Below are 20,648 nucleotides of genomic sequence, written 5' to 3' on the forward strand. Positions count from 1 at the left end.
TGTGTTAATATGAAGTAAACTGTATATTAAAAAAAATCTGTACAACAAATAATGCAGAGATGTTAGGAATGGGTCTTAGTAAATAAGTAACATAGAAGATGTGTGAAAAGGAAGTTTCACATGTAGTGTAAGTCATCTTTCATTAAACTAAACTTTATAGAGGGTGATACAAGATTTAAATATAGCCAATATAAAGTCAAGTGCAAAGTGTCATTTTTTTTATTCTTTATTTATTTATTTATTTTTGGCCCTAAGTGTTTAATTCTGTCTTCTATTACACCTTGCTCCTGTAGAGTTCATGGATTCTGTGTAGGTAATCCTGGCTGTCAGCATGTCATCCTAACTAGCTGTGTCCAAATTCCAGCCTGGACTAAACACACTCTGCAGACAAATCTTTCCCAGCAGAGTCTCCTGGCAGACGGTGTCACCTTACACCAGCACCTGCTATGGAGATCTTATCCCAGCCTCTAGATGGGTGATAGTTAATTGGCACATTTATTTGATAACATGTGTATGATTATTACGCTGTAAACATTTTCTCTGGTGAAGATGATTCACATCAGTGGGAACTTGAGCATGTAATGTCAGGAAAAAGTTTGTGTTGCCTTGGGAACACTGTTATCTGTGTGGAACTTCCTTTTTTCTACAATCTTGTCATATGTTATGTGTACTTAAAATTAAAAATGAGCACCATAGACACTTACATACATGTATCCCTCTGGTGTATTTCTAGACTTACATATACGTATCTCTCTTGTGTATTTCTTGACATATATATATATATATATATATATATATATATATATATATATATATATATATGTATCCCTCTTGTGTATTTCTTGACCTATATATATGTATCCCTCTTGTGTATTTCTTGACTTACACATGTATACAATTTTACATAAACCAAGGTCCATTTGTTGAGAAGTGTATTACCTGATATGGGTAGTGTTGTAAAATTACGTCAGCTTACACATGTACACAATTATATTGACCGAGGCCTGACATGAAGTTATGTGTTGAAAATTCCTTGAGTTTGAAGTTTCTATTACACACTAGTTTTAACATATGTAGGGGTTTTAATATATGTAGGGGTTTTAATATGTTCTTTAATCATATTTTTTAACATCTGTATTTATAATGCCTATGTAGCTTGTTGGACTGAAACACTGTATTTATTAAGTTGAATCTCATTTGTTTCAGCTATGCTGCCCTCAGTGTGCCACATACCACAAAATGCTGGTCACTGTTGTATAAGTGAAACATTCTTGAGTACGGCATAAAGCACTAATCAAATAAATAAATAATCAATGTGCCACAGCAACATAGGCCACAAGGCTTCAATTCCAGGTATGAAAAGTGAATGTAGGGCTGAACATCTTTGCTCTGAAACTCTGAATCAGACAGATCTCACATCACAAAGTTAAATTAAATACTCATTTTATTATACTGAGAAGATGACACAGATCATTGTCCATCAAGTGAGTTGATTGCTTCATTTGTGTTTTATATTGATTCTAAGGTTTAGGTTTGGCTGTGTGAGGGTATATACAAGTAAAAATGTCATAAGTGTATAGAAGATATTCAGTGCACACAGGTTTGCAGCAGAGGTTAATTTATTTTTACGAAGTAGAATAATTGTCAATGTCTTTTTAGGCCCACAGGTGTTACATAATCATACAGGTGATCAATATTAATTACCGTGTCTGTGTTAGGGTAAATGTAAATAATTGGATTATCAAATAAGAACATGACTGGAGGGTAGCCTTGTTGATGTGTTATTTGTCACTCCTAATAATGATTTTATCAAATTTCAGGGACCGCACATAAAAGTTTAGATAATATCATGTGCCTAAGGGATAAATTACGCCAGTTCATTTACATTTGCTTAGGTAAGGAGGTGTTAAACATGTATACTTAGATGTACAAAATCATGACTGTGGTTGAGCTGTTAAATGAGAAACTCTATCACCTTAAAGCACTACCAGGTAAGGGGATACCTGCTAATTGCAGTATTATGATAAATGAGGTTATGCCTGGATGGAGTCTTCTCTTGAGCAAACGTTTAATTCATCAATTGCTTGGACAAGGGTAAGATGTATAGCCTTAAAGCTGATCATCATGGTGAAATTGTCTTTGAAGCGTAAGGCCTATTGTCATTTGTTTCATAGGCTTCATTTGCTCCTGATCCATGTGTTGTATTCAGTTCCTTTGTAGACTTTGTACAATCATGTGGTGCCAAAGATGTAAATCGGTTGTTATAAAGACTTAAGCACAGTTATTTGGAATCCTCCCTGTTGCGTAGTGAATTCAGTTGTGCCATGTGTGTGTACAGTTGGATTCAACTGATGCATTTAAGACTTGTGAATACAGATACATCATAGACTTGTGAATACAGTTACACCATAGACTTGTGAATACAGTTACAATATAGACTTGTGAATACAGTTACAATATAGACTTGTGAATACAGTTACAATACAGACTTGTGAATACAGTTACAATACAGACTTGTGAATTCAGTCACAACACTGCCTTGTAAATACAGCTAAAAAATAGACTTGTGAATACAGTTACATCATAGACTTGTGAATACAGTTACATCATAGACTTGTGAATACAGTTACAACATAGACTTGTGAATACAGTTAAAACCTTGTCTTTTGAATACAGTTACAACATAGACTTTTGAATCCAAAGACTGTTCTCAATATTAACTTTATCCAGTTGTTTCTGAAACTTTGATTGGATTAATGTTTGCCTGGATTTATGAACTCAAATGTTCTTGAGTTCAAATTCTGGAGCTCTCACAGTCACTTTGTTGTGCAGGATTGTTTTTTAGTTTTTGCTGCTGCCACTTCCTGACAAATGATTTCAAACTTAGAGATTTGTCAGGTGCATATACCTGACAAGGGGCAGAAGTATGATCCCAGCACGTAAGACTACAACCATAAATGGGGAGTGTTCAGGTTGGTTGTGGTGGTGGTGTTGTGAGGGTATATTGGTTTAGGAGTGTTCAGGCTGGTTGTGGTGGTGGTGTTGTGAGGGTATATTGGGGAGCGTTCAGGATGGTTGTGGTAGTGGTGTTGTGAGGGTATTTTAGGGAGTGTTCAGGCTGGTTGTGGTGGTGGTGTTAGGGGGGATGTGTGTTCAGGCTGATTATAGTAGTGGTGTCGTGAGGGTATTTTGGGGAGCGTTCAGGCTGGTTGTGATAGTGGTGTTATGAAGTTATTTTGGGGGAGTGTTGAGGATAGTTGTAGTAGTGGTGTGGTGAGGGTGTTTTGGGGAGTGTTCAGGCTGGTTGTGGTGGTGGTGTTGGGGGGAATGTGTGTTCACGCTGATTGTGGTAGTGGTGTCGTGAGGGTATTTTGTGGTGTAATCGCGTTGTTTGTGGGAGTATTTTTGGGTGTTTGTAGTTGAGGGTAGCAGATGTTGGCTGTGGTATTAGGATGTCATATGAGGTCATAGAGTTACTTCATGTAGATGATTTTTGTATTATTTGTTGGCTGGGAAGTCATGGATCGATTTTGTGAAGGATAAATTGTTTCTTATGAGCATAGACATATATCCTAATTTTTGGCCAATAGACCTGTATCCAGGGTTATATATGTATGTGCTGATGAATTTAAAACTTTAAATTTATCATCGTTTTTATTAGGATATTGTCTTTTTTCCATGTTACTTTTCATTTTGAAATCCTTATCATTTTCAGGTGCCAGAATGCAAAGAAAAGAATTCCCTACTGAACTGCCTTATGTTCTCTGTTAGCTTTGGGAAGCACCCAAGAAAGAATTTTTTAAGGACAAATTCTATTTACATTTTTTTCTTTTTAGTTTTTGTGAGTAATAATGAATGATCTAGTTAGCAACACCAGATGGTGTGAAATGAACTGTCAAGCTGCAAGATTGAGAGACAAAGATCATGTTTACATGTAGTACCTTCAGTAATCTTACATAAAATAACTTTATATTTATAACAAGTCGTATGTAGTTTTAAAAAACATCATTTCAAAATTCAAATGGATTTTAACTTTGCATGTATTTGTTCTTATCTGAATTTTGGATTCATACATATATGAGCAGGTGTGTCAGACAAAATACAAAAGTGCAGTAAAGGTGGATGAAGAGTGCCCTTGTGGTTGATTGTGCCTTGCCACAGCCTTGCTGCGGGGCCTGCTTGCCTATTTGCCTGAAGCCTTAGCACAACCCCCTTGGAGAATGGGCTTGGTTTTGTCTGGGTGTCCAGCCTGGCTTTTGTGCTGGGGAGATTTATGTGTTTCGCTCTAGGAGCTCTGGGCTAAGTTGTTGTCCATGGTCTGGGAGAGAAGGGAGTTGTTAGGGGGCTAACTAATTCAGACTGGGGGAAGAGGAGTGTCCCTCCGCCTGACTGTCTACCCGCCTGTCAAACTACCCCTAGTTTATGGCCCTCACCACCAGCTCTAACAGGGTACTAAAATCTCCCTGGGCAGCTGGACAGATACCCCTTCCAACTGCCAGGCCCTTCCAGACTAGAAAAATTCCACACAGTGTGTCTGCCAGAAGCAAGGCTCTCTACATAAAATTTTTGATTTCACTATAAAACATCTATATAGGTGGTAGAAGTTGTGAAATGCAAGTATAGCTGTTCAAATGCATGGTTTACTTTGTATACTGCTCAAGTATAGAGGTAGCAGACAAACAAAGATTTTCCCCTACATTTGTTCTTGTAAAGTTTTATCATGTCTTGTTTTCTGTCTGAAAAATTAGATGTGTGTGTATGTGTATGTGTGTGTATAGTTATGTAGATGTGGCAAGCTTCACCTTGATGCTGGTGACCTAATGTTGCAGCAGTGTGTGAGGATGAGTGTCTAGCCATATCCAGGATAAGGCCACAAGGATACATCATAAAGGCAGGCCAGCCTGATCCACAGGCAGACAGGCAAGCAGGATGGGCCTAAAGCCTGGGAATGGCTGGCACTGAAGCCAGAGTGAGCCTGGCAGCTATAGGTGGAGAGGGCCATAAACCATGCAGTCAGACGGATGTCAGCCCTGCTCCACTCAATAAGGCAGGGTCTGAGGGACTTGGCTGTGGCTATATGAACCAGGGACCAATTGCTAGCCAAGTGTTGGCCATAAATCACAGAAATGGGAGTCTTTGTTCAGGGGCTCTACCATCCCAGGATAACAGCCTTCATGGGCACCCTGTCTGCTATACCTCCAGTCTTAGGCCTACTTCAAGGCAGCCTTCTACTCCAGCTTTAATTCTTCTTCCGTTTTCTGTGGCAAATTCTGCAAGAGTTTGTGGCCGTTGGTGGACAGCTGACTTAGAACTGGGAGCTTTGTGTGTTCGCCTTTGGCTATGATCAAGGTAGGCTACGTTGAGAGGCCGTATTGCAGTCCTGGTGTAAGTTCTGTCGGTCTCTGTAACCCAGACATATGAATGATTACCTGAGGAGTCTGCTCTTTACCCCTCTCACGTTTCCTCATTTTTACCGCCTTTTCCCCCTCTATTTCTCCACAGTTCCATGTGCTTGTGCCTGCCTGTCAACTTTGATGAATTACCTAAGCTGTTGAACAGACAATGTGAGTACTTTTAAATTTATTTGCCATCTTTTTTTAATTTTTTTTGCTTTTATTTTCTTTCTTGCTACATCTTACTTATTAAATGTTACCTGCATGAACTTCAGAGTGAAAGCACCTGAATGCTACCTGTATGACAGGTATATTGGGGTGTATAGGTGGACACCACGTGTAGTTGTCAGGTCATAGGGCTCAGTTGATCTTTATGCTTCACAGGACACATTTTTCACACCTTCTTTTGACAAATTATTGAATTATCTTCAAGTGACAGTTGTAACATTTCCTAGCATTTAATAACAGGATATCTGTTTCAGCATTGGTTAGGCTGTTATTACTCTCTTATTATTATTATTATTATTATTGCTATTATTAATGTTGACTAAGTAGCTTTAGAGTGATGGCTCTTTAGATATTTTGTAACAGCATTGTACCTGTGTTATTGATACTCCAAATTAGCCTTACCAGCTTGACATGCAGTGTACATGTAATCGTCACACTCATTGTGCTCAAGCTGTTTTGTTACCTGTCATTGTTTTTATTTGTATTGTGAAAAGTCAATGGTATATAGAAGTGACAACACAAGTGTGTGCTCACAGTTTGCTCACAACAACATTAGTGTGACACATACACTGCATATTCTCCTCATGTCATCTTATTCTCCTGAACAGAAGAAGAATTCGCGTCAACATAAAAAGAATTCTTCTTCAGATTCTCCCGAATATACACTGTGTATATATTAAGATGCATATAGGTTCCACATGTGCAGATGGCCAGATAGTCTTATATTCACATTTGTATGTGAACAACAACAACACTCTCAACTCATAACACTGAACATGTGGCTAGGATGAGTTTCTCATTAATTTATTGAATTTCATATGATTCTAATAATTAAAAAAATATTATTTAATTCTTATGTATTTTGTTTGGTATTTTGACATTGTAGTGCATTTGCAGAGTATTATTTTCAGACTGTAGTTCTGTGACTCATAAATTTGTATCTATCTTACAAGTTATATTGTTAACTTTTCCCCGAAAATATCTTAATGTCAGAAATTCATTTACATAACCCTGCCAGTTTTACGTCCATGCTTTATGGTTTGAATCTTGAAGTTTGGTTGTGCATCTGCAGTACTGTCTACTTTGGTAGAGTTTGTGGTGTCGCACGTTTCCACTCAAACCCCGCTTTGTTGATTCTGTTTTTGTTCCAGTTAATATTTATGACGGGTTATGGCAAATAGATGACGTATTCATTGTGGACAGGGATATAGTATGCAGTCAGAACTGATCCATGTTCTAATAACATGTAATTCTGATTAATCAGGGTATTTGTGTGTATTGCATCAACATCTATGCGGTGCTTGCGTTATAGTAGATCTGCAGTGCTGCATCTTACAAGCTGCAGATAGATGGTTTCATGTCTCCTGAATCGATTCTGATTAGTCAAAACTAATGGCAGAATTTGGTGATCAAACATCAGAGAACCTACTCCATTACAATCGAGCCACCGTTGACCACATGACGTCATAACTGTACATTCCCTGCAGGCATCTCAGTCTTCGTTGTGTGTATAACACAGAGAACAGGAGAAAATGGCCATACTTTTCATCTGATTTCAAGATTATTCGATGTCCAAGTGTGGCGTGCGACTGCAATAACACAAGGCAGAATACCGTAAAGTTATGTATATGGCCTAAAAATGCCACAGATGGAGAAAATATGGACCAGAGGTCATTGAAAGTACACTATGAATTCCAAAAGAAAAGACTGAAAATATAACTTATAATATCCCTCAGCCCCCAGCCCCACCCCACCCCACCCCACCCCACCCCCTCTAAAAAAATGAACAAACAAAAAAGAAAAGACATCTGAATTTTCACTTGTGGAAAGTGAAAGTTGATAATGTACTTTCTTGGTTGGAACAACAGGTTGTGACACGAACTATCAGGAGCTGCCAGCCTTTGCCCTACAACGGCCACGAGGCTTCAGGGCGGCCCTCCAGCTCAGTTCACAACTCACTTACAAGCCGCTGTGCATGTACCTTGACGCCAGTAACGCGAACCTAGACAAAATTCAAATTGATATTTCTATGTGTTACCAAACGCTAATTCCATTCAATAGAATTCAAGCCTTATCTATTTTTGCTCCATTGTTACTTTCTCCAGTGTTAGTGACAGACTTTCATCGTCACTGAAACTTACAGCCGGTATCACTTAACTTGGCTATAAAAATTTATAGTGGACTACTAAACCATGCCAAATTCTCCACAGATATTACCATGATTCCACTGATGTCCAACTCGTGTCAGACAAACTAGACAGTCATCGTAATGCCCAGTCGCTATATTGTACATGCTTTTCTAGCATCTAATACAACTCGGGTAGCCTATCTTTCAAGATATTTGTTGTAAAGCTGTTTTACTTATGTCTATATGATTTCCAGGGTGCTAATTAAGAGGTGTTCTTGTAGGGGTAATTATAGAATATTTCATACGATGGCTTCTGGAAAAGCATACAGTGGGTAGGCCTAATGCATGGATTCGGCAATGCTTTACAGGGCTTGTCAATACATAATCCAGGCAGGTCTTACCAGCATGACGTCACCAGGCCAGGGCTCCCCAGTTGACAATATAGGCAGAAGGTCCAACTTTGTTTTTTTAAATTTTTTTAAATGGAGCTAGTTGACGTAAGTTCTTAAATGCAGTTTACAGACTAACATAGCATAAATATTGTGTCTAGGGAGTGAAAATAAAGTTATATGCAATCAAAGCACCATTGGCATACCTATGTTTGTAATCAACGTGCAAATCATTCACAGACTACATGTTTAAAACTTGAACTGGATGTCATTCCTATATAATCCACTGGCTCTGATCATTGGAAAGTTTCATTTGTCGCAGGTTTCCATCAAAAACTGATCAGTCTGGACTAAGAACAGCTGCCTTCTCCCCATCCCTCTGAATTGTTCATTCTAATTAGACATGTTGCTTTGTTGCATGTTTTCACTGAAACACACTTCAGTCCTAATGTTGGAATATTCCCCCCTTATCCTGAATGAAAACGGCTTGTTCTAAGGTGAAGCACCTTCTCAGGTATTGTACTTGTCGCAGGTTTCCACTAAACTCAGTCTTGTTTAGTTGCTGTCGTATTTTTGCCCAAATTGGAAAAAAGCCACACTGTTTGTTTTAAAGAAGGATAAAAAAGACTTCACATCATACAGTTAATGAGTAGTTAAAAGAAGAGGTTACAAAGCAATTGTGATACTAGTAACATCTTTCAGAGCACAGAATATCATGTATTTAATTTGATAGTATCACAAGAAATACATGCTATACATAACAAGACAGAGCACATGCTCCATTACTAGTTGTTTGGACCATGTTATTTAATGATTTTATTCAAAAGGGCATGAGCTAGATGTACATGTAAATTGAGATAGGATGTTGAAATTAATTCATTAGTGGGATCTTGCTGACCAAGCAGACAAGACTGCCTTCGTTTAGGTCATGACATGTACATCTACACATACTGTATGTCACCTAAAGTTGAGCATTTTTCAATACACATTTTGATTGACTGAATGATTCATTTGGCTCTAATATAATGCTACACAAGAGTTTTTGAAAAATTTGATTCCTTTCTTATTCAGCCTGCGAATGGTTGTGGGTTTCAGAAGTCAAATATTCTTAAGTACAAGGTAAAATGCCAACCAAATAAGTTCTTATCAGAAAATCTCAAGTGTGGGCATGAAGTGTAATCTTTAGGCCTTTATGTGAACGTGCATTTTTAAACAGCAAAATTTATTTGAAATACAGTATTTTGGGTTTGGCTATATATGGCATAATGGGCATTACATCAAAAAGGTTTGTCAGACACTTTATGATATTCTCTGGTTTTACCTGAGTGAGATGTGTTTTGTAAGTGTGACAGCTGAGCCCAGTCCTTCAGGTGAAGTCCAAGCTTTGAAAAGAACTGTTTACTAGGTGTTTACTATCCCATTTAATAAATCTGTATTGAAGTCACCAGTCTTGTATTCAGGTTTAATATCAGTTCTCTTGGATTTAAATAGCTTGATCAGAACTATTTCAGTGGTATGCATTTATTGAAAAGACTATAAGCTGAACCCAGTTGCCAGCTGTCAGGCAGTTTAATTTGACCTAATAGTTGTGCAATTAGTTCATCAAAAACTCCTGTTTCCCAGGTGTGACAGGTGTATTAGATGACAAGTGCTTGTCGAAACTTAAGCTGAGGCTGTTATATAACTGGCTCTAAGAGGAACCTCTTAGATATTTATTGAAGACAGAAATAAAGGTATTCTATATTATGAGACTGTGTGTAATCGTGTTCCTGTACATGTGGTTCATATAGAGGTAATAAGCCACAGCACTATCTTTCAACCAACTCCCTACACCCCTACACCCCCCCCCCCCCCCAACCCCAATCTGGGTGGCAGGGAATAGGGCCAGAGGACTGAGGCAAGCTGGCTCAGGCCAGTCAGCTGGTAAGACCAGTATCAAATTTTGACTAGCCATGGCTGATTTACTGGCAATAAATTTAAGAGAGAAGGCCTGTGGTTTGGTGCCCATTGACCAGATAACTCTGCTCTTCACCAGCTGGCCTTGGCCAGTTTACTGCCTAGGGGAAGGAGAAGTAATGGAAAAGAAGAGAGGTTGGGGGGCCTGTTTACAGGAGATCAGCCCCTAACACCCCCAGGATAAAGAACCCTTCTTGGTAAGGCCTTAAGCTTTTAGGCCTCTCATCAGGAGAGCTGACTATTGATACCATGAGATAAATGTTTACATGGCAAAGTTAGCCAGGTTATCAGTTTCACAAGTGACAAGCAACTCATCTCAGATCAGGTGTCATAACATATTTAAGGATGTGTTGCAAGCATCTCACAAATACCCTTAATGTTGTTCTATTATCTCAGTACAGGGACTTGAGGTATGGTACACTGTTGTGGTGACTGGGCTATTTAGAGATAAATGAAGTAAATGTGTGTTGAAGTCATTTTGGCCTTCTGTATATACTATTTTACTTATTCTGACATGCTGACTTCATCAGTAATCTTTAAATATAACTTCGAATAGAACATTCCAACTGCGACATTCTCAAGGTGCAGGTTCAATTCGGGCTTCAGACAGGGAAGTGGTGGATGCCCTTGTTATCATTGGTTCTGGGGCATTGGCGACAAGGAGCAGTCAGCATTGTTCTTAAACCTTATTAGCAGTCTTACATTTGTAGACCACTTGTCTTCCACCAAGATGGTGTGTAAATCTCTGTGTTGCACTTTGGGAAGGTACATACATGTGCATGTTCCTCAGGCCTGTAGTTTAACCTGGGTACCCCTGTCTATCATAAAACTGACTACCACCACGAAAGTATGGCATTAAACAAGTGAAATAAATAAATACTGTAATTACATAGTGCAAGATTATACACTTTCAGAATTGACTGAGAATCACATATTGTATTTTGACAAAGTTGTATATGTAATCTTTAAGAAATGGTTCGTTTTGTGCTATTTGGGTGCCGTTGGAAAATATAAGTATTGATGTCATATTACATGACTGTTAAGACAAAGTGTATCTTTATATGTGTGTGTGTTTTTTGTTAAATTTATATTTAGATTTAACAACAGTTGAAGTCCTCCTAATTTTTGTGTGTTCTCTCAAGATCAGTAATGTTGTATAACTTCAATGGTCCTCAGCAGATAAAATCCAAGCAAATCAATTAAGACAATTTAGAGATAGTGGGTAGGAAATGTGACATTTTCTCATGTGGGAACATTTCCAATTCTACCACATTTAGGACTTAAACAGTTCCTTTGACTCACAAAATGAAAACAGAGATAAAATGTGTTGTGCCTCTGGCAGCTTGGGCACTTTGCTTTTAAAAACGTGGAAGGTGCTTACCATCTGTACCTCTGTGAGTGTATTCTTTGAAATGTTACAATTTACCATTACACCAATTCCACACATGTTTAATTTGGGTAAAAGACAAGCTTTTTGTTAGGGAAAAATGTGACTGCGGTTTTGGTGTCTCCTTAAAAGAATTTCCTGTGTCTTGTATTCTCTTGATCTTGAATTAACAGTTAAGATTCCAACAGTGTTTGAAAGATTTTTGAAATCAAAGCCAGATAAAGGATAAATTTATGGTGTTAGGTCTGTTGTCAAAAGCTGGTCAATATAGATGTTTCTCTGAGTTCACCAGGCTTGTGAGCAGTGGTAATTGGGAGAAGGCGGGGTGGGGTGGGGGTAGGGGGACTGGTGATGGACACCCACCAGTGACCCTTAAATTTTCCATAGTCCTATTTATCTCTGACTTTAATGTTCTCTAATGGGAGGAAAGATTGCATAAGACAGCAATAAAGGTATGGGTCATTTAGCACAGAATCTGGGGTCACTGGACCCAGGTGCCTACTAGACTGCCCCCTAGCAACATACCCTTGGTCAGGACACAAATTACTATCTCATACATATTCAGTGGCTATAAATTTTCCACACTCTTGGCTTTTTTCTGGAGCGGAAATTCCATGATACTTTGACTTTATCGGGTAAACATAAATATAGATGATAGCGGACACTATAGGTTAGACACAGTAATAGTCATATACTTTAAAGTATTAACTACTGTAAGATGACTTTATCCCTTGTTAAATGGGAGAATTCATGTCTTCCGTAAGAAGTGTCATGTTTTCAAAACTGGTGAATTTAATGATCTAGTTGTTCATTACACTTTAGATAGAAGCATTTTTTTAGGCAGAAATAAAAATGACATCATAGTTTTCTTTTGTGAAGAATTACGTCAGTGCTTAGAATTTGAGTGCAGAATTTGTTTTTGAAACTGAATAATAATCCTTGTTGGCAAATGAAGTTAAGGTTGACCATGTACATGTATATATAGACTGCTTTAAAAAGTTAACCAAAGCCTAGTCTTTAGTACACTGTCCAGAATTGTCACCTACAGAAATATGTTCCACAAAGTTTAGAAAGTTTCCAAAGTGGCCACATTTCCACTGGTGTTGATGGATGAATCAATGCATAAGCAGAGTGTGAAATTTTATTTGTACCAACAGCCAGATTTCGTTACCTTATGAATTTTGTTTATGGCAATGAATGGCAATGAAATGAAGAAAAATGGGTTATCTGAAGGTACATGTATATTTAAAATAAAGATGTTTAAATAGAGATATGAGTATGATACCTTTGACCTAATCAAGCAGCTGGTTCCCTGTACCATCAGTATATGTACCTTTCAGTGAATCAACTAGGTATCAGTATTTGTTTACAGTGTAAGTGTGCAGAGACAGGACACTGACACAGATAGTGGATCCTCTTGTTTAAGGCTACTTATCGGTGTTAGGTGTTTGTTTACTTTTGTGAATGAGATGGAAAAAAAAATAAAATAGTGCAGCTGTGTTTTCTGACTTGAGACATGATGTGTGTGTTGTGGAATGGTGGTGTGCTAGCCATGCAGCATGACTCTGGAACCATATGCAAGACTTTGAACTTCTCTGGAGACCATCTGAGGTGATTTATCTTTCTGGAAGCTATGAAGGTATCCCTATTCCTGTTGGCTCTGAGTGATTCCAAGTGTAGCTCTGACAACAGTAACTCTGGAGGTTGGAGGTCAAATCATGAGAAGTGGAGAAGTAAAGTGCTGGGTGTTTAAGCAAGGCTGGAAGGTGGTTATGTTGAAATGACTATTCCTCACCATGTTTTAAATTTCCCCCTGTGAACAGATTTTGCTATATAGTAAGTACATGTACACTGTATTTCATTTTTTAACAATTTTTCAAGAAACAAATTGAATCACCTTCCAGTAGTTTTTCAGCTCAAACCCAACATACATGTATCATGCTGATGTACTGGGTTCACACTGAACAACTCATTGAAACTTAAGCTGCTCACTTAAATATCCTGCTGTTTTCACACATGTAATGTATAGTTAAGATATTTCAAGTATTATTTGTAAAATGAAAAATATATTATGTGTAATTCAGATGCAGTAACCCTGCATGCTTGTTCGCATATCAGTGTGTACTTACATGTGTCTTGTTGATCAAATGGCCTTGTGTAAGATTGTTTGAAATTGTCAAACCTGGTCTATTATGGCTCAGTAAACAATATACTGTAATCCCAGACACTAAAGACCTAATACTGAAAGAGGCCTTAACTACCTGTGTCAAGTGCAGGTAATTTCCTGTGAATAAGATCAAACTGAAAGTTCAGGTAGGGCAGGAGATTAACATGATACACTAGTTTACGTTGTGTAGGTTTGTGAGTTATTGTATGTCTATTTTTAAATATTCCTTTCACTAAGTTAGATAGGTAATTTAATTATGTGTACTATGATAATGGGGCAAGGCAGTATTTTTAACCAGGGATCTATTTTTCTACATCGCCTGAAACATTACACTATGCCAAATTGCAGATTTGACTTGTATATTTTGATAGACCTAGACTAGATTATTTGTATCACCTATGAGAAAGTATGTGCCCTTAAGCAAACATAAGTGTAACTCAGTTATGCTCTTGGGATTTGTTGATATTGCATCATGCTTGACTGTGAAAGCCTGCTCATGTATATCCTCTAACTGCTTTTTTGAGTAATGGATTGTGGAGGTGATACTTGTCGGACAGGTAGGCCACATCAAAGGTGGCATCTTCACATGATTCATTGAACAGTATGTAGTGCTCCAGTCAGTTAATGATCTCTGGTCCCCATCTCATTTAACCCACTTTCAGGGCATACATACTTAAGTGTTTTACACATTTTTTGTGTCATAAATTGTGTCTGCTTGGTGTACATGTGGATACATTCTTGAAGTGAAATATAACGGTACATGTATATGTCATATAAAAGATGGTGAGGCCAAGCAAAGGATGAAATGGTGATTTCGAAAGCTATGAAATCTAGCATATTTAGAATTGATAGACATCGAAGTTGAAGCAAACTTGTTTGCATTTTGTGCACTAGGTTTATACTTTACTTTTCAGCTTGAAAGTAAGAATAATTCAGACAGAGGTAGGACTACATATTTGACTAGTTAAATATTTGATGTTCTATAGGCAGTGAATACCCAGACTCTATAGAATGCCTTTATCTTCCATGTTCTGGAATCTTTCATGGTTTCACAAGATCAAAGTGCATTAGCCCTAACGCATTGCCTTCAAACACATTGCCAACTGTATTAAGCATTACTTTTTCTGACTGTTACCCAGGTCACAGCTTTTCTCTTGTGGCTAATACCATATCTGAATTAGCCACCATTCTCAATTATTTGGAAACAGTAAATCATATTTGGCCTTTGACATTTGACAACCAGACACAATTTTACCGATTTCTGAATAAAAGTACTAATATCAGGAAAACTTGATCAAATTGTCTCAACAAACCTGGTTTTATTTCTCTGAAGATTATGCAGATGTCTGGCTGACAAGAACCAGTAAGATACTAACCATACTTTGGTCAAACTGCCAAAGATAACTCTGTCTGGATGAGACTAACTACGCTGTTTTCCTTGTCATAATTGAGGTAGAATAGCCAATTGACCCATCTGAAAATAAACCAGTTGTCTGAGGGGACCTATATTCATTCATTACTGACCTTGGTACAAGCCGAAAGAATGCAGCCTTGCTTGTCTTCTAGATAATAGTTCCAAGTAATGGGCCCTCAATATGGAAATTTTACTAAAGCTGCTGTCTTCTATTTATGAAACCAACACATTCATGATTTGTTTTTTGTCTAACACCAAGTAACCATGACTGTTTTGAAGAAGACTTTGTCATTGTACACCAAAGATGTAATATCAGTTCAAAATGGCGGATCTGATCTCTTCTGTTGTATTTTTTTGTTTTTTGCCATGCATGATTATACTAGTTCAGTAAGCCATAATTTTGCAACTTATGATGTCAATTTCCCGCAACTCTGGGAAGCATAGAAGGTGAAGAAGCTATGACGTATGAGAAACTCAATTTGACTACTGTTAAGCCAGTTGATGTCGGCTGAATCCCAATTAGCATCTTATCGGTGGAATGACTCATCATGAGCCATATATGTTAGCTAAGCGTCCAATGTAAATTTTGCTCTATCTTCAGAATCCGAGGTATGCGTATAGATTTCCTGTTAAAATACCTCATGGTAGTTTTTGAGATTATTGTTTATGCTGCAAGAGGCTACAAATCTTTTCGTTTTTTTTTTCCTCTCTTTTCCTAGAGGGCTAGTATTTCAGCAGTAGCTGAGCAGAGGATCAGGAGTATGCTAAATAGATTATACCGAAAACTAGTGCTCCATAGCCTTCACAAAAACAACACCACCAAAATGGAGAGCTGGCTGACATTTTAAGCATGACACTGACCCAAATTACCATTTCCATTGCGACTTGGGCTGTTTTGACAGCTTTATGTCTCTGCGTTTGGCTCTCCACCCCTTTTAGCATATCGCCTCTGGGCAGAACCCATATTTTTTAAGATGGGGAGAGTCTTTGCTTGGGAAACTTAACCCAAGCCTGAATGCTGTTTTTGGACTAAACAGATTACACCTCATAATTTATGGCCTTGCTCTCCCTGAATACGGCCATAAACATGTCAGGTCTGTCCAATTGAATAGTGACTTTTCACAGGGCTTTATTACCAGTCCAGTAGGCAGGCTTAGCCAGATGCTATCAACCAGCCTTCTGTAATCTCTACCAACAGTGCTCGGAAAAAAGCCCAACATACTCAACATTGCTTGTCACACCAATGTTGTTAATGTGAACAAATGTAAGCTACAGCTAGTAAACACCTCGCCAAAAGCTCCTGAATGTGATTGGTTATCTCGCTAAAGTTCAAAGTTCATCAGTTATAGTTTTATTTCTGGGATATGCTTTATTGCATTGTACCTTATTGTGATTAGAGTGAAAGGTCAGTCAGTGGCATTGTGAACTGATTTTATTATTCTATTCCAGCTCATTAATCTTCAGGATGAGATTGGAGCAAAATATTTCTTACCTTGTCAGCATGTTATCTTCTAGCTTATTGTCGTAGCAGTTCTCTAAATATGTGAATCAGAAGCAGTAATCCTGAAACTGATTGCTCAGTAGGTTTAACATTTTCTTTTTTTTTTTTTTGATTTTTATATGTTTACATGTGAAAGGTCCCATTTCATGAAAAAGATTGCAATTAAAGTAAATTAAAAGCAATATATAAGACAATGTAAATCTTCAAAGTTTGCATGGTGGCTCATAATTATGAATCTTTTTTGTTTGCTGTCCTTTTTCGAGATTTTAAGTCAAAGTCCACTTTTGTCCCATTAATGCTCTTTTATGTCAATGTTATTTTGCAGAGTAATTTTATAAACTTCATGCCTTTTTAATTTTATAATCTAAGGGATACCCTTACCCTTAGTATAAGTGCTTATGAATTGAAGGTGTGCTAATATACAGATTTGAAAGGGTTTTTCTCTACAAACTTTCAAAGTCATAAACATTGTAGTTGTGGTCAGGCTGGTTTCTGTGCTAGTGCCCTTGCCAGTGCCAGGGGATTTCTTGGTGATAACTGGGATTTGTATTTAAAGCCAGGATAAAGGGAAGAGGAGAGGGCGGGGATTGGGGCCCAGGTAGTTTATGACCCGGTGCTAAAAGGCACAGTGGCCATTACTGCCTGACACAGTCTGGCCAGTAGATAAAGACCAACTGGGCCTGTCCACAAGACCTGATAGCAAGGGTCATTTACTAGGATTTATGGATAAAACATGGCTTTCAGGCTCAGATACACCTCAGATTTCCATGGGTACAGACATTAGTGCCATAGATCTGCAGAACCAGCTAAGGATGACTTAAACCAGTACTTTGATATGCTCTAGCTGAGCTTCTCCTGAAACTTGTCATGGTTGGCTCCAGTACCACAACTACCACCAGCAGTCTTGATTGTGGAACCGGGAATTAACTGAAAGACTCTTTGTGTGATGTATCATATGATTGTGGGAAGAGTATCGTTATCTTGGAGCACAAATATGTTATGTACTTCAAGTCACTGTTTCTCCAAAACAGTAAGTTTGGATATTTAAATCTTTCATCACGAAGATTTCATCCTTTGATGGAAGCTAACAATATCTAATGGTAAGTTTGTGGAAGAAATTTCTTTTTTGTATGGTGATTGCACATGATGATGCATGCATTTCGGGTGCAAATATATGGCTTTAAAATACTGTGTAAATTGGGCTTATACACTGTCTGATTGTCATAAAGCGGATCTCATTAACATGGATAATGCCCTGGAGATGATTGCAATAAAAGGTGTCGGCCATCTTGGATGGTTCTTGCTTCCAGGCTCTCCTGTGGTGTAAGCGCTTGGTTCAGCATGACCGAAAAAAAAAAAAAAAGGATGGACGCCCATAAAATTAGCTCCGCCTCTCTGATGTGTCACCCTCATACCAATTCGATTTCGTGTTGGTAGGCGATAAACGTTCTGGTTGAATCACCTCAGTCTAACTAGTGAAAGTGTGTTTCCATTGAAGCCATTTCCGATTGGAGTTCATATTTCTCAGGAACATTGGGCAATGCAGGTTAGCTTAGGAATCTGTTTTCCTACATATGCTTAATAGGCTCTATAGTCAGCGAATCAAACATACTGTTTACCTTGTTATTATACTTGTGTGTGGATCGGCTCGCATTTTAATTTGATTTGTGTTCGGATTTGTGTGAAATTTCTGATTCTTGTTATTTTTTCAACATGTTGATATGCTAATTTATACATATCGCAAATTTGTCATCGTCCTAACTTAAAAGTTTTCTTTAATTTCGGATTGTTGGTGTTTGATTTTTAGATTTTTCCCCTTTATATAACCATCACCCAGCACACCAGGGTGGCACTGATCGATATGCAAATGAAGAGTGATCCAGTGTTAAGGGCTACTGGTATTTGAGGCAGCTGTCCTCCGTGGATGTTATTTTGGGCTGTCGGTATAGAAGCTGAAATCATAATTGTAGGAGATAAAAGGGGAGACTTTATTTATGGCTCTGTCGGCGACAGTTTGATAAAAATGTTGTCATTACTGAAGCTTGCTTTGAACCCTCCACCATTGAACAAGGAATGACAGAACATTATATTTTCCAGAAGAGAGGATACAATCAGAACTAGCTGCTGAAGGAATGGAAGGATTTATCCAGAATAAGCACAAATAATTACTGGCCTGTCTAATGATTGGCTGTCTCTGTGAGACATAGTTTATGGGAGATGTTATTCAGGCATTCTGATTGGCCAGCTGTTTTCATGGCTAGTTTATGAGGAGGGCTGTTTGAGGGGGCAGATGTGTGACATACAATAAAACTGAAACACTGATTCACTCCAGCTGGACTTTTATCTGTGGTTTATGGCTTTTCGTTGGGATGATGTCAACACAAGCCCAGTTGCTGGTCAGGGTTGTGCACCATAAATTCTTGGTCTCTGGAAAGCTCTGTGAAATTGGTAAAACCAGTAGTGATTCTTGTCTGTTTACCAGACTTGGTCAGATTGCCCTGCAGGCCTGCCAAATGACCAATGAACAGATCTGTGCACTGGCCATTGGTCATCCTTGGTCACCTCTGCCAACTTAACTGCCCCAATAATTTGTGGCAATGTTTGAGTGGCTCAAGCAGATCAACTGGGAACCTTATCTCTGTAATATCTATAAGGCAGCAATCCAACCCCCAGGGATTGGCTTTCATCTTCACAAACTTAATTTGCAAATCATGCAGATTAGATAGGCTGCCCCATCAGCCCCAGACCAGGCCCAGTGTTAAGGTATTTGATTTTCTTGTGGAATTGGTAGAGATGGTCATATTTCATTTGTGTAACTGCCACCACAGTCTCCCATATAATGTTTTATGACTCCATGACTCATACCAGCCATTAATGAACCTCTTGTTTTGTTCATTACCAGAACCATTTACGTCTTGATGGGGATAACTACATCAAGAAAAGGTCACTGGCAAAACAGTGGAAAACCTTAACTTGATCTTTATGTCAAAACTGCTCTCGTAAAATATTCATAGCTGCTCTCTAAACATATTTATAGCACAGAATATATATCTTAGATAGAAGTGAATACATAGCAATGCAGCATAGGCAGTTGAGTCATACATATATAGTTTGGTCCTTTACTTATTATTATTATTATTTTTTTTTTTTTTTTTTGCTTATTAGAGTTTTTGAGCAGACTATGATGCTAGTGTATTTTGAATTTAAAATGTAGCCTGTTAAATACACTTTAAACATACCAAAACAGAGATTTTGAATTTTCCTTGAGAAAGGGACATGTTGCTGTACATGCTGTTTTTAAATCATATGTGACACACCACCTGTCTTAAGAGATATTTGCAGCTACAAGAAATGTGGAGTACAGCATGTTATTTTTGTAATATGAATTTGAGAATGTAGTTTTGCTTCAAACCTCTTTCTGTATGCTTGTGATAAAATGTGTAAAGAATGTGACCTACTCAATTTGGTGTTCAAAATGATGACAAGATAATAGCATAGAGTCAGTGCAAATGTCCATCTAGCTACTTTGGAAAAACAGTTGGTATTTATTTGCTAAACAAAGTTTTTCTGCTTTGACACCCTCAGATGCCAGCCAGTTGAGGACTAAAAGAAAACATGAGGGCCTCAGATATGATGATTTCTAACTGATTCTGATGAGGTATTTGGTTAGTGTGGCCAGTTTCCAGTTCGACTGGAATCTCCTTTTGATTTGCCAGTTCTTTGCTGATGCCAAAATGCTCTGAGAAACGGGAAACATTTGCTCAAATCTGGTGAACACACCAGGGTTGCAGAACTACTGTAAATGTCTTAGTTATTTACAGTTTACTTAGACTTCCTGGCTAGCAGCAGGACACCCTTTTGAAGTTCGTGTGGCTGTTTGTGTGTTTACTTGTACAATATTTCTCTCTCAGCGTGGCCGGCTGACTCTGACCTCCCTCACACACCTCTACCAGATCAGGTAGATGACCTTTGTGTTGAGATAAACTTTTTATGCAAAAAGTCTTCAGTCTAAGAGTTTTTATGCAAAGATGGCTATACTACCTGCTGTAAGAAGACTTCTTTGAACTCAAAATGTTGAAGTATAA

General features: G+C 38.1%; 1 protein-coding gene across 1 annotated transcript in view; it reads left to right on the top strand.

Moving 5' to 3' along the window:
* Positions 1-20,648, top strand: part of LOC135469913 (plexin-A1-like) — a 77,128-nt gene that overhangs the window by 25,603 nt on the left and 30,877 nt on the right. Inside the window, exon 3 of the mRNA XM_064748553.1 lies at positions 5,503-5,564. The gene's annotated coding sequence lies outside the window, so the exon portion shown is untranslated. The remainder of the gene's footprint in view (positions 1-5,502; positions 5,565-20,648) is intronic.

Source organism: Liolophura sinensis, chromosome 7 (assembly GCF_032854445.1).
Source record: "Liolophura sinensis isolate JHLJ2023 chromosome 7, CUHK_Ljap_v2, whole genome shotgun sequence".
Classification (NCBI taxonomy): domain Eukaryota; kingdom Metazoa; phylum Mollusca; class Polyplacophora; order Chitonida; family Chitonidae; genus Liolophura; species Liolophura sinensis.